Genomic DNA, 4,102 nt, shown 5'->3' on the forward strand with positions numbered 1-4,102 from the left:
TTTGAAGCTGACTAAATGTTACAGGTTGAACAGGACTCCATTTCTTAAGTATGAAACTGTGCTACTAGAACTTTTAAGAGAACCTGCAGTTTTAGTGCGTTGAGCCCGTTCATTGCTCGTTGGGGACGGGTAAAAGTGCAGACTTAGGCATGTTTTAACAGTTTAGAGCAGGGTATCAATTTCATTGAGGGCCGCATCAGGGTTGTGTTTGACCTTGCGGGGCCAGGGTGGGCGTGGTCAGCTCAACATCACTCGTGTGGTGGTCTGAGTGCTCTGTCAGCGAAAACAGCCTCTTGAGCTCCATTTCTGGCTGCAATGGCCTCCTGCAACCCTCTGCCTGCAAAAACGGAGTTCGCAGGGGCTGCGTGCGGTCTTTCCGAGCTCTGTTCTGGCTGTAATGGGCTCCTGCAACCGTCTGCCAGTGAAAACAGAGTTTGCAAGGGCTGCACGCAACCCTCCCGATCTCTGTTTTCTCTGGCAGAGGCACCGTGGGCCAGTCCTTTGTTTTTCCAGGGTGGCCCATGGGCCAGATCTAAACACCCCTTGGGCTGGATCCGGCCTGCAGGCCTTGAGTTTGACACCTATGGCTTAGAGCAGAGGTGGGCAACTATGGTCCTTTTATGACTTGTGGACTTCAATTCCCAGAATTCCTGAGCTAACATGGCTGGCTCAGGAATTCTGGGAGTTGAAGTCCACAAGTCATAAAAGGGCCATAGTTGCCCACCCCTGGCTTAGAGCAATGTTTCTAAACCTTACCAAGTTTAAGATGTCCAGAATTTAATGCCCAGAATTCCCCAATCAGAATTGGAAAATTGAAGTCCACAAATCTTAAAGTTGTTGAGGTTGAGAAATACTGACTTCAAGAAATCAACATCCCACTTATTAAAAGTTATGAGAAACAGGGGGGCAATGGCAGTTGCGGAAGATTAGAGAGATGTTGAAGGAGGGGAATGAATTTTTAAACAACGGATTTTAAAAGAAATATAGTGCTTGATTCAGAGTATGTTGGTATTTTGACTGAATTATTTTTAATGAATTGAGACCAACTAACAATGTCAAGTTCATGCAATTTGTGAGTGAAAATGAAAAATAAAATCAATTCTAAATTGTATCACTGACAAGGCATATAATAGAATGTGATCCACCTCTTGACTGAAATTTAAATTGGTATGTAAGGATTATATAAACCCGTTCCTTTCAAACCTTATTTGTAGCAAAGCAGCATGAAAATCCATTTCCTTCCACAACAAATACTTTTGTTTCCTTTCATTTTAGTTAACCTACATCAGCAAATCAAATGAGTGGTTTTAGTGACACCTGTTGTTCTGTCAATGCAATCTCCCATGTAAAAAAAATAGTATTAGTTGTAACTATGGGGTTTATTGCCAAGGATTGCGCTGATATCTAGGTCAGTAGTTGTTTGTTTGTTTTATGTTAATGGTCTTGTGGCACAAAGGAGTTAAGCTTTTATAGCTGTACTCAAAAGTGTTATTTTTTTGTCGGCTTCAAGTTTCAGCATGATGGCTTAATTGCTGTATAGATCTTATATATACTGATTTTGCAATAAAAGATAGCAAGAACAAAAAAATTGTTTGGAACACACCAGGGTAATAAAAGAAGTAAAATACATTGAATCTTGATTTTTTTTTAAAAAAAACCTTGCTTATATTAATATCCATCCTCTGTCCTGCTTGAATTGATTGTTCGTGGTGCTGTGCACTACTGAAGGAGTTCCAGATCCTTGAGGTAATGCTTCTAAATTGAATGGCTTGCAACTTTTGTAGTGATGAGAGCCTTTTCTAATCAGTTTCTTTACTGCACAGGATCTGATGGTTTACTCTGAAGGCTTATCCACTGCAAAGAATTAATTATAGGAGCACTCAAAAGCTACAGCGCAGCCTGGTGCTTATAGAGGTGAAAAACTGCACAAGAACTGAGGGTGCCCCCACACCCCCAGAATGTATCTTATGTTCTCTTGCAATGTTAGCATTTCCTGTAACCCAGATTAAAACTCATAATTGATATGGTTATTTAAAATATGAATGCAAAGGGAAGGTTTTATGTGGTGAAGACAACCTCTGACTTCAAATGATCCAGAATGCTGGATCAGAATTAATATTGGTTTGGAGATAATACTTGTGTTGGCTTTTCCTGTCCCAACTCTCAACCAATGGTCAAGTGCCTCAAATATAGGGATCTAAGGTAGATATCTCAAGAATTTATACTGGTGGTCAGTATCGGTAGAAAGTACTCTTAAATCCTATTTTTGGATTTGTCTTTAATAAGGACCTGGTAAGGCGGGAGCAATGCTTTAATATATTTCAGAAGGGACCACAAAAAGAATAACAAAAATACAGTGTATGTACATATTTATCAATTGACTAATGTTTCTGTATTTGAATGATTTTGGTAGTGTCAACAAGTGATTGCTCCTATTGTGTTTACTGCTCTAAAATTATTTGCATGACTTCTGGTATATTAAATTCCTTAAGGAAGATATCTATCTCTAACCATATATCTGTCTATACACACACACACACACATATAGTCAGCCTGCAAAACATTCTTGTCAGATCAGCCATGTTTTGTGCGAATTGTATATTACTGTTGTGAGCAACAATGGTATATGATCTTTAATTAATTGTTGGAATTAAAATATGTTTTTATGGATAAACTTGTCTTGTGTGTTCAGACGGCAAAACCCTATGTTCAATATTAGCTATTGATTTTACAGTTTCACAAAAAGATAGAAAATCTTTTCATTTTCATTGGATCTGTAGTCACATTTTATATTGGCTTGTGACTTTAGTGTGCCATGTCAATCCAGATATCATGGTTAAATTATGATTTAACAAAAAAACAGGCTAACCCAATGAGTGAAAGGAATTGGAACACATTGCAATGATTCAGAACTCTTTTATGGGAAGTCACAAAAGGAGACGTGAACGATGGGCAAACACAAGGAATAAAGAAAAAGTAAGAAAGAGAAGCAGGAAAACAGATAGCCATTTTTAAAGCCTTGGTTTGTGGTGTCATAATTGGCTGAGTTTGCAGAGCACAGTAAGCTAAATACCAGTTTAAGCAAGAAACCACTTTATACATCTGTTCACACCACAATATATATTAGTATGAGATGTGCTGTGGTAAGCTGAAATCTTATTCACCACAATTTCTAACAAACCATGTGTTTGAAACAGACCTACATGACTAACAACATTCGGCAAAATTAGATCCTTTGCTGTGTTTGCCATAACAATGTTCTGTATATAAACTATATTCTACCTCTTCGGTTTCTGAATTAGATACAGTAATTGCATGACATTTACAGTCTCCTTTCCAGGGAAGTCAGATCAGATTTTAGCATTCAAGATCGTGCAGTGCCTTTATTAGAAACAAACAGCTTAGGTAAAAGATGGAGACAAAACTTTCTTATGAAACATGCTAAGAAAACGACAATGCTGTACACATATAAATACAGGTAGTCCTCAACCTACGACAGTTGAGCTCAAAATTTATGTTGTTCATTGAGAAATTTGTTAAGTGAGGGTTTTGTTTTTTTTTTTAATTTGATTTATATGCTGCCCTTCTCCGGAGACTCAGGGCGGCTTACAATGTGCTCAGCAATAGCCTTCATCCTTTTGTATATTTATACAAAGTCAGCTTATTGCCCCCACAACTGGGTCCTCAATTTACCTACCTTAGAAAGGATGGAAGGCTGAGTCAACCTTGAGCCTTGGCGAGATTCGAAACTGCAGTAATTGCAGGCAGCTGGTCTTAATAACCAGCTTAATAACAGGGTGCCTTAAACCACTGTACTACCAAGTTTTGCCCTATTTTAAGACTTTTCTTAAGACTTTTTAAGACTTTTCTTGCCACATTTGTTAACTGAATCACTGCAGTTGTTAAATTAGTAACAGTTGTTAAGTGAATCTGGTTTCTCCATTGATTTTGCTTGTCAGAAGGTTGCAAAAGGTGATGACATGAGTCTGGGACACTGCAATCATCATGTGAGTCAGTTGTCAAAACATCCAAATCAGTGGTGGGTTTCAAATTTTTTTACTACCGGTTCTGTGGGTGTGGCTTGGTGGGTGTGGCATGGCTT

The sequence above is a fragment of the Pantherophis guttatus genome, chromosome 7, assembly GCF_059756535.1.
Source record: "Pantherophis guttatus breed Tessera chromosome 7, ASM5975653v1, whole genome shotgun sequence".
Taxonomy (NCBI): Eukaryota; Metazoa; Chordata; class Lepidosauria; order Squamata; family Colubridae; genus Pantherophis; species Pantherophis guttatus.